At 36.9% G+C, this 13,417-nt stretch overlaps 1 protein-coding gene across 2 annotated transcripts in view; it reads right to left on the bottom strand.

Annotated features, from left to right (window-relative positions):
• Positions 1 to 12,298, bottom strand: part of LOC138625491 (myosin heavy chain, embryonic smooth muscle isoform) — a 67,546-nt gene extending 55,248 nt beyond the window's left edge. For both annotated transcript variants that reach the window (XM_069706449.1, XM_069706457.1), the window contains exon 1: positions 12,026 to 12,298. The gene's annotated coding sequence lies outside the window, so the exon portion shown is untranslated. The remainder of the gene's footprint in view (positions 1 to 12,025) is intronic.
• Positions 12,299 to 13,417: the final 1,119 nt, after the last annotated feature.

The raw sequence follows: 13,417 nt of genomic DNA, 5'->3' as shown, positions 1-13,417 counted from the left end.
AACAGACACAGGCAGAACATGTGAATTAGATTCTGTTCGCACTAAACTGGTTGGCTGCATACATGGATGTGTTACATCAACCTGGCCACGCCCAACTGTTGCTCAGCTTCAATGTTTGTTGTGATTATAGTCCGGAATCTCTGTTCACATTAAGGTTTGCTCAGCCACTCTGAAAGGTGGACCAATAAGTGACCTCTGGGCATGGCCAAGTGTGATGATGTAGAAGTCGTTCCAACAGCAGTGGCAGTAGATGAGTTTCAGTGCACAACATACCGTATATGGTGGTCAATGCTAACTGGTTTAAGGCTGATCCAGTAGTTTAAAAATTAACCCGAGGTCTACTGCCATTAGACTGCAACGACTGGAAACAATCCTCATTAGAGTGTAGCCAGACCCTTATATTCACGCACTGAATCTTGCAATGCTGCACTGAGGATTGTTTCACCACAAGATTGGAACACCATGCTGGATAGACATGGGTGAATGAAGAAATACATGTATAGCATATCTTTAAGTCTGTGTGACTCTGGTTGACTTGCACCAGAAAGTATACCACGTGCAAAATGCATGCAAACTCCTTTTAACAATAAAACTGAACTGTATTTTTACCAACAGAACCACTACATGGTAAAATTGACCATGGAGAAGATGATGGATAAGAGAAAGTGATTCATGATACCAAACATTAAACATGAGAGTTACAGAAAGTAGTGAGTAATGGATGTGATGGAGTCTCAGAAAAAACTGAAGAACTGTGAGGTATACTACAGCATTTGTAGGGGTTAAACATGCAGGTGCTTTCATTTTCATGACATAATCAATGTAGCCTCTTATCTAATTATACTGTAGTCCTATTGCAATAACTGAACATGGTTATTTCTTTCAGACCATCTGTAAAAGCCTATGTATGTGGCTTGAATTTAGTAATATTTGGTAATATTGCAGACCTCGGCTGTTTATGGCTCATTATCATCTATTTAGGGTATTTTAGTAATTGATATAACATTATATACTTTATGTAATGAATTTCATTTTACTATAATATCTCACTACTCAAATATGCCCAAAAATGTTTTGAATGAACATAAAGCGACTTCTGACCAGCCCAAACACAGGCAGAGTGAAAAGTCTGCTACTGTATTTTAAATGGTATCGGCGTATGTATGAACCAAATTGCACATGGCATGTCATAATGAGAAATACCCCCAAAATATCATCAAATTATTGACAAAATAGATACGACAGCAATAGCAATTCCTTATTTTGCAATAAGAGTGCATACATTGCAAAACAGTAGTCATTGCAGTCCAACAGACAAGAAGCTTTCAACCTTTTCTAATTAAAAATGGGTTAACTGTTAACAATTTAAATACACTAATTTCATGACTTCAGACAATCCTCTTTAAATATAATGCCTTTATACAACAATACAATAATACACGTTTTAGTATTATCAGTGCAGTAACCAGTTGCGTTAGCTAAAACTACCAATTACTTTTTGTGCACAACCCCCATGGTTGACAAGTTAACTTCAACCAATTCAATTTTGTTACCCAAACATAACTAGACCATGTGGTGGCATATCAATCCCACGTGGTGCTTCGTGATGCAGAAGTGCCTGAAAAGACAAACTAATATGGATGCCTTACATTGGGAAACATCCACTTCTGAAGCTAAAAAAAACAATTTCGTGCTACAAAGACTAGGATGCTGTGTTATCCATTCCATATGACATTTAACATGGCATGGAGGTTTGGTGGTAGATGAATGTGTCATTCATTTGATTTGCATGCATAAGGACAAAATCATGCACATGTTCTTATTCCAACCAACAGTTAGAGCTTTGTGGATTTTTTTTATTTTTATTATCTAAGCATGACCAAGCAGTTTTACTCTTGCAACAATCATTATTTGTTAATCATAATGTCAAATTATGTAAAGTAAATTTCACTCTTTATTTATTCATTTATGAAACCAACAAAAACACTTAATATTATGAATTAACCATTGAGGCAAAAACCATGCTCATTTTAAGTATTTTACCAACTGCACAGCCATAATGTGTAAAAAAAAAAAGCCAGCAGAGTACAAAGACTTTCATTCAAACTCATTTACTTTCTCATCTCACAGTTCAGTTTCAAAACTAGAACATCGACAAAAACAACAACAACATCAACTCTCCAAGCACTGCAACTCCCACCCAGCACCCAACCAGCCTGCACCCACTCGGCCCTACGATGAGGCTTAATGAGTAATAAGCACTGGATGACCACAGTCTTGGAGTCAAGCCAACTTTCCCAGATGCCAAATTGAAGCCTGGAGGTACTGCATAATGCAAAACAACACTCATTAAAAACTTGGAAGAAAAAAACACAAGGAGCCGTAAAATGCAAAAATGCACAAAGACGCTTTCCAGGAGAAGCTCTGAAGCAGCTTCTAAATGATGTAGATGAATAATTAGGACTCTCAGGTGTCCATTAGCGGGAGAAATTACAAGATACAGAAAATGGGCTCCAAAACACACTCATGACCTTAAAACCTAAACCATTTGTCCTGAACATTATGTTAAGGTGGATAATTGAGCTTTGGAAATGGTGAGGAAATGGGAAAAAAAAAAGTTATATCTTTAGATGCAAAAACAAAATGGGAAGCTTTAGTTATATTATACAGTATGTCAGTTTGTTGCAGTCACAAATTTCAAAATATGACGAAAACACAAAATTCCTTTCACATTGGAGAAAAGAAATTACAATGACAAAAAATATACGTCAGTAAGTGATAAACTAAATTTTGCTAAACAGCAACCACTGTGGCAGCAACTGACAGTTGCAAGCTAATGGTGCATGCTGACACGCTGTAACAGAAGCACAAGAGAAGAATCCTCAAATCTTAAATGCTGAGATGAGCCAAAATTTGCCATGATAAACTGCTGCTTTTTCCAGATCAGGAAAGGTTGTAATGGCAAAACCTAAGTTTAATGTATGTTTAATTGTTTATCGTTTGTGATATTTCAAGTTACAAATTCTCACGGAAAGATAATCAAAACCTCGATAAAAGTTTTTTCCATACAATCCTTGATCAAAAACTGAGATGTGAATTATGTAAAACCACACTATATAGAGCTTAAAAAAACATGCCAGAGTTTAACAAGAAGCTCTCGCAGTGTACAATGTTTGCTAGATCGTAATAGTACCATTTGAAACAGGTTTGCATGTGTGTTTGTTACCTTGATACAAGGCTCACACCCTCATTCCTAACATACCTACCATCTCTGTCCTCCTTCCTACTTTCCCATGATTCACTGTTTAGTGGCAGGTTGTGACATCATGTCACATTCAGTTACATGAATATCAAATCTGCCCAATAAAAAAATAATCATGAGAAAATGCTAGCTGCAACAGATCGTGTTTTGAGGTTTATCCTCATCATGCCTCTGTGATAAATCATAGTAGGCGGCACGGTAACACTAAAGTCCACTGTGATGAGCAATAGAAGCCTTAAGCCTATCAGCTTAACATTCTGTTGATTGATCCCAGGACAATGCTAAGAATTCACTGTACAGTAAAATCCATTCTGTAAAATGACAGCACACTGAGGGCCTACTAACGCTCAGCCTTTTTCAGATGAAAAGGGAAGCACACTGCCAGCATTGACTCCAGCGCCTCACACTGATGATTTTGAGCTCATTATTTTGTGTGATTCTGTGCTCACACATTCTATGCACATAAGCAAACCATCATAGTTGCAGTTACAGCATGTCAAACTCCAATTCACCAATTGAATTGGTACGTAGAATTCTATCCAGCAACTATCCCTTTATTGTGTTCATTTATAGCAAGTGTCTGTCAGGAGTTCAGTTTTGTCCTCCATTTTGCCCCCGATCACCTCTCCTCCTGTGTCCCCTGTCTTTGCCTGTGGCCACGCCACTCACCTCCTGTGGCCACGCCCCTCACTGGTCCCAGCAGATGCAGCCACTCATCCCTGATCACCACCTGCAGGTGTGCTGCATCTCCCTGATCACCTCCCCAGACTATATGAACGACTCTGGTGGTCGGTTCATTGTGTGTTTTTGTTAGCCACCCGTCCATTACTTAACTGCAGTACAATTTTGAGATACTTGTACTTTGCCTGAGTATTTCACTTATCTTTTACTTTATACTTCAACTCTGCTATTTCAGTTATTTCATGGTTTGCCCTCTAGACATCTCATGATTTCATTTCAATAAATGTTAAAAGGATTCAGTAGCTCAACAAAAATGAAAGACCAGATGAAAATTCCAAAACTGAAAAACAGATTTGTCTGTCAGAACATTGTTTTTTTTCTAATTTCATCTCCCAGTAATCATCTGCCAACTCCTTAGATTTATCTGCCTTACCTGTTTAAAAAAAAAAAAAAACTTCACTTGCAGCAACTACAATGGTAACATGCAGTTTAGTGATGTTTCACTGTTAATAATCTAACAATGTCATAATATATCAGTCAGGGGGACCAAATCAGGACTTTTACTGTTATACTTTAATTGCCACTACCACAGAAATTAATGAACAGAACAGAAAGACCTTTTAGCAGTTTATGAAAAGTTTCCTCTCTTTTTCATAGTCCATTGTGTTAATGATTGATAGGCATGAGATGCCACTTCAGGGTGTTCCACATACCAGACGACTTGACATTTGCTAATACTGTAATGGAAATGACAAATTAACAAAAGGTGGCTTGTTCTAAACCATAGAGGCAGCATAGGCTAAATACTTGAACTGTTTTGAAGTGACAAGTGCGTTCCTGCCTCAAATCATCCAACCGACACCCAGAAATATTAACAGAAGAAATCACTGAGAATGCCCCGCCCACCCAAAAGGCTATATTCAACCATATTTGACCAATGGCAGGAAGCAATTCTAGATTCTTATGTTACATTTTACATATGCCACACCAGTGACCTCTGCATACATCAATCCAGAGATATAACATATCTATTGACAAAATGTGAAGGCAATTTTGTTATTATTTTGCCAATTAATAATTTTGATCACCCAATGTACTTTATTTGACTTATTTTGGGTTTATTATGAATTAGAGGAAAATCCCTTTGAACAAGTGCTTAAAGCTTCATTTGGTCAATCTAAGTGTCTTTAGGAAAATAAATAAGAAATAGTTTTATACAAAGTAAGTATGTTTCCTTTCTAAGCTACACAAACAGAAGATATAATGGTTTTCGTGGTACAGGTATCTACTGTATGTCTCAGGCAGGCTGGGGGACATGTGCAATCACTTCTGCAAACATGAAAGGGACAGAGGTGTAGCTTGAGGAATAATAACAGCAAACACAGAGATACTTTTCTCCTTTGAAAACATCCTGACAGCTAACAGACAGACAACACCCTGAACAAAAACTCATCACACAGCCACGGGAGTATGCTGCAATATGACAATACACTCCTCTTTTCATTGTGGGAACATTTCCCCGACTTGTGCACAAATCTGATCCCCTAAATAAGTATCCCTGATTGATAATAATTTACATCAGCAGATCCAACGTATTTACTGTATACATTGACTGTCTGCATTTTAAATGTCTTTATTTGGTGTATTGAGGAATTACTTTTGGAGATGCTGAACAAAAAAAAGATCAATGAAGTATCAGCAATTTATTTCAACATGCAACAATAGATAAAATACAGAATTGTGTTTTCATATACCTGTGTGAATATACTGTATATGTACAGCCCCTTGATGAGAGGGTGCAACCTGTCACCATAGTTTTGACATCAAGTGTGTTTGTGAGTGTTGAGATCATCATTGTACTTTTATGACATAGCTAAATGTTGAGGTAATGGAGGTTTCCAAAAACTCACACGAGCACACGCACACGCACACGCACACACACACACACACACACACACACACACACACACACACACACACACACACACACACACACACACACACACACACACAAAGAGGAAGTTTTCTAAAAACAATAACATAATTTATCACCTTAATAAAGTTTCTCACACACACATACTTTAGTATAATTTACAATTGTCTCATGCACTTTGAGACTGTTCCAAATGGCGTTGTGAGACGTAGCTCCCCTTACAGGTCTTAGTCACTTTCAATGTTTTGTTTGTGTTGACGCTTTGAGCACCAAATGTTCAAGTTCCCAAAGAGGATGTGAAAAACGATCGGATTTGATGTTTGATTTGGTTTATTCTATCTTCCATGACAAAAGAAGAAACAAAAAATTATCTGACCATAGTCACCTGAAACCCCTTTCATTCAAAAAGGATTCAGGCCAACATGCAATGTGGGTGTAGAGTAGTCTTAAAAAACACTGATGTTAAACTATCAATCTCTATCTAAAACTTGTCCAATAAAATTTTAAGTAAACCATGTTTATGATTTGTTACGCTTTAAAAAAAAAAATATTTTAGAGATGTGGATGGAGTATTTAATTTGGCAAATGTACATCTGGTTGACCTTATCATATCCACACAGCTGCTTCTCCAAGCTTTTCTATGGAGAGCCTTACGCATGTCTCAAGGATAAGACTAATGTAGACCTAAGCTTAACCTGATTCTGATCTTCAACCTAAAAAACAAAAACAGCACTTTCAATTCTTGAAGACCAGAAAAACAGTCTAAGCTTTTAAAAGTGAAAAATTCCATTTGATACTCAAAAACAAAAAACCCTCGTTATAATCGGCCAATGTAAAATACTGTACAAATCAAAGCCTGGACTTTATACAATGGCTGCAGAGAATGTACACAACCTTTACAACAATGGTGATACTTAAAGGTCAAACTATCAGTTAGCAGGTTTATTAGCTTGGACAGCTCATTCCCCCTACCCCTTCCTTACATACTAATCAGTACGTAATCAACAAATATTTGCACCACTGTATGTACTCAGCAACAGCATCACCACTGACAGAGCAGCAGAAAGGGAGAAATTACATTTTAAGCATGTTCTGGGTAAATGTGGTTATACGAAATTGTCTCAATGGATTTCAAATCCCAAAACAAGTAGATTGGTCTACTCCATGAGTTGGGTCGCCCGCACAAACAGAGCAATATGGTGATGCTCTAGAGTGCCAGGAAATACGAAATTGAAGAAACCAAACAGGCGCTGGTAGAGCAGATGGCCCAACACAAAAGGGCTACCTCATCAAGTTCGGACTCCACCACCTACACCCACTTGCAGGCCACTGGCCACTTCTTCAGGGATAAGGTGGTGCCCATTTTTTTGAAAGGAGGGTCAAAAAGCCATTTATGTGAAAAGAGAGGGACCATCCATAAACCAGGGAGGGGGCCTAAAAGTACATCTTTTATATATTTTTCAAATATTAAAAACCTTGGCGGGTTTTTAGTATTTCTCTATTTCTGGACTCCTTAGCAAGTTTGTGTGAGAGACTGAGGAGAAAGAAAAAGAGACATACAAAGAGAGAGAGAGAGTTGGGTGAAACTGAGAGCAAGTCTATTTTCTAGTTGGTCTGGTTGGTTAACTGCCCAGCCAGAGACAAGGGAAGGAATGTAGTCTGGTTGAAACACATTAAAGAGAGACACAGGGAGAGAGAGAGAGCGAGAGAGCGACAAGCAGAGAGAGAGAGAGAGAGAGAGCGAGAGGGAGAGAGGTATGAATGAAAATCATAGGGTTTCAATTTTTGTTTTTGTTGTCAGTCAACACAAACTCTTCTCAGCCAACAGGTACAGATATTTTTGTTAGATTATGAAAAGGTGATTTGAGGAAAGAAAAACCCAAAGGACAACACAGTGGTGTGAAGGAAGCATCAGAAAATAGGCAAAAGGAAGTAAAACGGTTGATCCTATTGAAAGAGAAATGTGAGGATTTGCTGGAAAAATGTAGATGAGGCAAATTATGAGAAAAGACAGAAACCGATTAAGAAAAAATACACATGAGAAGGAGAAGAAAAAAGGAGTAAGAAAGAGATAAAGGGAAATCTTTTTTCAAACACTTGCTCAGTGTTGAGTCAGTGACTGCTACAGTACAACTATTTCAAAAACCGGACCAAATCAGTCAATGTCATATGGATAGAGCTTAAAGAGCACAATCTAAAGAAAGAGGTGCAGACTTGATTAAAAAGTATTCAAAAAGAGAAAAATAATAATATATAAAACAAAAATGAGAGTAAAAAAATTGCAAAGAAATAGAATTTTAAATCAAAATAAACTTTGTTTTCTCTAGCTACAAAAATACAACATCTGTATAAAATGGCCCCCGAAATGCTTAACTTTTGCTCTGCAAAAAATTAAATAGATTTACCAAATAAAAGTTCTAAAATCCTATATAAGGGCTCCTGGACACCGAATTCCTGAACGTTACAAGAACATAATTCTCACTATGCTGGTCTCTTTTTCATTCATTTACTTACTTTTGTGCTTTTTTCTTCTTCTCTTTTTTCACTTTTTTTTTTTTTTTTTTACATATGTGCACTGCATATTATTAGGTAGGTAGGTAGGTACAGTATATACTTTATTAATCCCCGAGGGGAATTTTTTTTTTTTTTTTTTTTTTTTTCCCCTCGGGGATTAATAAAGTATATACCTACCTACCTACCTAATAATATGCAGTGCACATATGTAAAAAAAAAAAAAAAAAAAAAAGAGAAGAAGAAAAAAGCACAAAAGTAAGTAAATGAATGAAAAAGAGACCAGCATAGTGAGAATTAAGAGATATATGAGAGTGCACAAAGAGAATGAGAACGTGAGAACAAAAGAGGGAGATAAAGGTAATTAGAGTAGAAAATTATGGAATGTGAGATAAAGAGGAGAAAGGTAGACAGACAGTTAAGAGCCATATGTAGAGATGCTCACAGCTGATATTAAGTCAGCACTCCTAAGCTCAGAAGACACTTAAACATGCATGACTGACTGCTGTTTGCTTTTCAAGTCGGTTTGACAACAGCATCACAACCGTTTATATGCAGAACGCAGCACGAAATCATGGGGACAGTCAGCAGACTCAACACACAACTGCACAAGTCCACCATATGTTCATTGACAATATTAAAAGAAGACATTTGAAGGCAGTGGAACAAGTACTAATGCCACAAAATACTCCAAATCCCACATTCACAATCTTGCTTCTTAAAAGTGTGCAACTATTATTAGCAAAATGCACTTAAAGTATGAAAAGTACTCATTATTAGTACTTATTATGTTTTACTATCATATATGAGGTTTTTTGATTGTTATTACTGTTCAATTAATGTGCATTTTACTGCTGTATTATTTAAGGTTATGCTGATTTGAACTACTGTATGTTAGTTTAATCTATAGTTTATGCTTCCTATTTTGTTTATGCTTCCTATTTCAAATATTTATATTGTTTCTGTTCTGTATGAACCACATATCTTGAAACAGTAAAACTTTTCGAGCAAACCAAGTGGGCCTTAAAAAGTGCACTTGTAAGAAATAGGAAAACTTTTCAAGGAACATCCAATCTTTCAGTTTAACAGTAAAATTATAATTTAAAAAAAAAAAATCACAAAATTTCAAGATTTGTGGTTTTCACTGGATAAAACAAGTATGAAAACTGTAATCTTAAAAGTAACTAAAGCTGTCAGACAGATGTAGTGGAGTAAATATTGACCTTTAAGATTTGGTGGAGTAGAGTTGTAAAGCTGCATCAAAAGGGAAATACTCCAGTAAAGTACAAATACTTCAAACCTGTACAACAATAAAAATCTGTGATTTTAGACGAGGAATGTTGTTGTTTCTGTACCAGATAGTCACTAACTGACACAAAAGCAAAAAGTTAAAGCTAACTTAGTCCTTTATTTATTGTTAATCCTTTGAAAAAGTATTGATTTATGGAGCATTAGAACAGTTTCACCATCTACTTCATATGCCACAACTGACTGGAAATGACATCACATGTATTATTTTACAAAAGGATCAACAAACAGACCTAACCAATGCTCACATTTTCCAAAGAATATAGATAGTGACACTATTTGGAAGCCAACTTGTAAGTCCAAGTTATTTGACTCCTCAGTATTGTTAACTTGGCTTACTGTATTTATTTGTAGTAAAAAAAATTAAATTAAATCTATTGCCCAACATACTGTTTTATGAAAACATATGCAGGCTTTAACCCTCCCAGAGTAAAAAGGTAGAGTGTGAAAACAGCGTGGCCTGTTATTATTGTTATTTTGCTCATTAATAATTAAGTAATTATTAATGATTACGTGTATACATCCACGTGGAGCCGGTGTAAGTGGCATTACCTGCTGAAATATCGACCCAGCTGAAATACATTTCCTCTCTGCTGCTCTCTTATCAGAGTGCAGAGTACAGTGAGACTCGCCCTTTGACTGAGAGCATTTGGCGAAAACTCAAAACAAAACAGATTTTATCAGCAAGAAGAAACAGGAGTTTCATTGTCCTTGGCTGCAACATGCTTATGCAAAGATTTTCTCAGTTTCAGGTAGATATAGCTTAAAGCTAAGATTTTAGCTCAACACTTTTTTCTCCCTGCTGTTGTTCGTGAAAATTGTTGCATAGTTAAGCTTGTTTGTATAATGTTGTAAGGTTCTGTTGTAAGGACTTTACTATGTTTAGTGTTCTGAAATAAGTTGTGTTGTAATTTGGCACTCTATAAGAAAATGAACAGAATGCTTTGCACACTATGCAAATTGTAGTTCGATGGTGCATTTCATTTTCATGGAATTTATACTATAAACTACTCATGCTAGACTATATTTTTTTTACTCAAAATTTGTTTATGGGTATATGGCCATAAGCAAGGGGACATAAAAGGCATTAGATCCATATTCCAAGAGACGGTATGCCATTCTGAAATCACAGGCAGTAAATGTTCGTGTCACAGCTTTGACCCTTTAAAGGAAAGAAGATTCTCCAAAAGATTTACTAGTTTATCCCAAATGTATTGCATATGGTTAAGGTTGGAGGGCTGTGTTCTTCCACACTGGAGTCGGAAATGTTGGCACAGAGTTAAAAGCACACTAGTTTCTAAAAATGTATATAGTTGCATTTCTTTTCACCAGGAGAAGGAGTAGTAAACAATAAAAAAAAAAACATGGACAGAGATGTCCACATACTTTTGACTACAAGCAAGTTAAGTTAACATTGACTATGTTAAGCTGGAGGATTCATACTGACATAAACTGTGTGGACTTACTCCACGTAAGTTACTTAGTGTGTAATGACTCAACATTGATATTAGAGTCAAAATATTCCCATGTAACTTAAAAATGATCAATTGATGCACACTCTGAAATTATAGTAAATGGTGTTGGTTTTTTTTACATTTTAAAATATCCTTTTGTCCACACTATTGCCATGATTTCAAGTTCACATTCACATTCACTGCAATTGTCATATGCACTGTGCATGCCAGTGCAATGGAAAGCTTGTGCACAATGTCACAAATTCAACCACATACATTCACTGAGGGCAGCCGGGTTCACTGATTTATGGTGACATGATCAAACTTAACTGTACTTGTAACTGGTTTAAAAGAATGTAGTTACAGCAATTTATATATTACTAACTTAAATCAAACCTTAGAGTTATTTTATCTCCATCCATTTGTTTTTATCATAGTTTGATACTATCTTCTGTCTGTCTGTATAAGGCTTTGGCTTAATTGATAATATCAACTCCATATGATAGGGAGAGTATTCAAAGTAACTTTTGTTTGTAGGCCATACAAACACTTTATATTTGCTTGTAACTCCGTTTGGGACAATCTACAAAACATGTAAGTGTGGCGACCTTCATTCCGGGTCCCATACCGTTTGGCATTTCTTCGTTTTACGTACAGCAGATGGGCTATCTGTTCAGCAGCTGTACCTCTAAAAACATTTCAGCATGAATGAAGTCACTTTCCTGAACAGCAGGTTCAGGAAACTTGTCGTGAACTTTCTGAAGTAGCAACACTGTAAGTGAAAGCAGAGCAAGATTTCTGCCTCGAAGTGTCAACAACAGCAATGAAAAGGCGCAGCAGTCGGGTTCAAATTCAACAAGTGTTCCAGCTTCTTACCTATTAGTGCTCCCTCTCTGCAATGCTCTTCGGCCGACTGTGAGGCTGCTGCTGCTCCTGTCTGAGAGAAGTTTGCCGTGTGGGTGGGTAAAGGCTGCACCTGCCGCACACCCGAATCGTGCTTAATGAGCGCGCGCACGGCCATTTGACGCATACAGAAATGCTTGTCACTTTACCTGGGGGAGGAAGGAGGAAGGACGTATGATGTGAGCAAGCTCAAAGTTACATTCTTTGGCTGAATTCCACGGAGAAAGTTCTAAGAAGCATGTGAACTCTCTCCCTCTGCCTCTCCGTGAAACCATCTTTGGATATGTAGTGCAGCAGTTTCTCACCATCATGCAACAATTTGAACCATTTCAGGAATGTCAACCGCCCTTGAGCCAAATTGGTTTCCATGCTGTCCCCTCTGATGTTAATCTCTCTCTCTCTCTCTTTATCTATCTATCTAGGTTTAATATAAATGCAGCAAAAACAAAACTAATATCTCAAGGAAATAAACCAACGCAATAATAGAAAATGTTTATTATATTGCAGCATTTATTTAGGTGTATTTTCAAAGTGGTAAATACATTAGAGTGGAAAAAGAGGTTTAAGTTACTTTCTTTTATTAGGTAGATTACAGTTTAGTTCAAACATCCAAATGAAGCAGCAATTAGCAAAACATTTTTGAGCAGAGGGACACTTTTGTCATTAAACAATACAATGTTTACTGGGATATCTGAGCATATAGATTTAAACTTTGATCAACACCTAATATTGGTGAGGAAAGTCTTCTAAGACACCAGACTGTGATTGGTATTTTCTTATCAGTTTTGTCTAAATCAAAGTGGCAAAATAGCACCCAATGGTGACTCAGACCATGGTTTGGACCAACCAACCAAAATGTGGTCCGACCAAAGAAGGTGGTCTTGGGCCAGATCAAAATGAGCAATGCTTCAGTTCCTTTGCAGTGTCAAAAGACTATTTGGACGGTTTGGACTTTCATACCATTACAGTAAATTGTAGCAGCGTATCATCGCTCTATGAACAATATTAGAAGACAAATCAATAGAAAAGAAGCAAAATTGAGCTGTTGTTGCACATGGGGACAATGTCAAGTAGTGACGTAAGTATGTTATATGTCAATGCTAAGTTCTACAGTGCACTCGAAAATAGCAATAACAAACCAAAATGAACCAGATCAAATGTATTCAATATATCAAAATGATGAACTTTGGTTCAGACCCTGACCTACACAGGTGTGAAAATGCACCTTAATGGCACACCTGTACGTAGACAGACTCCTGTATAGTTGAGAGGACTTGACTGTTGCTTAAGCAGCCGCTGGTTGCTGGAGGTGTCAGACTGATTGCTGAGCCGCTTTCTGTTGGGCAACACAGGCAACCACACCTC

This window comes from Brachyistius frenatus, unplaced genomic scaffold (assembly GCF_029030835.1).
Source record: "Brachyistius frenatus isolate BFR_SWC_R1_liver_20210118 unplaced genomic scaffold, ASM2903083v1 Contig_3, whole genome shotgun sequence".
Taxonomy (NCBI): Eukaryota; Metazoa; Chordata; class Actinopteri; family Embiotocidae; genus Brachyistius; species Brachyistius frenatus.
This window is presented reverse-complemented; position numbering and strand designations above follow the sequence as displayed.